This window comes from Rattus rattus, chromosome 2 (genome assembly GCF_011064425.1).
Source record: "Rattus rattus isolate New Zealand chromosome 2, Rrattus_CSIRO_v1, whole genome shotgun sequence".
NCBI lineage: Eukaryota > Metazoa > Chordata > Mammalia > Rodentia > Muridae > Rattus > Rattus rattus.
The window spans coordinates 175661315-175661645 of record NC_046155.1 but is presented as its reverse complement, the minus strand read 5'-3'; positions in this window follow the sequence as shown (position 1 = coordinate 175661645).

Sequence of the window (331 nt, the reverse complement as noted above, 5' to 3'; positions counted from 1 at the left end):
TTCTTTCAGGGATTTTTGCGATTCCTTTCTGTAGGCTTCTACTTGTTCTCTAAGGGAGTTCTTCACGTCTTTATTGAAGTCCTCCAGCATCATGATCAAATATGATTTTGAAACTAGATCTTGCTTTTCTGCTGTGTTTGGATATTCCATGTTTGCTTTGTTTGGAGAATTGGGCTCCGATGATGCCATGTAGTCTTAGTTTCTGTTGCTTGCATTCCTGTGTTTGCCTCTCGCCATCAGCTTATCTCTAACGTTACTTTGTTTTTCTATTTCTGACAGAGGCTAGATTGTCCTATAAGCCTGTGTGTCAGGGGTGCTGTATACCGGTTTT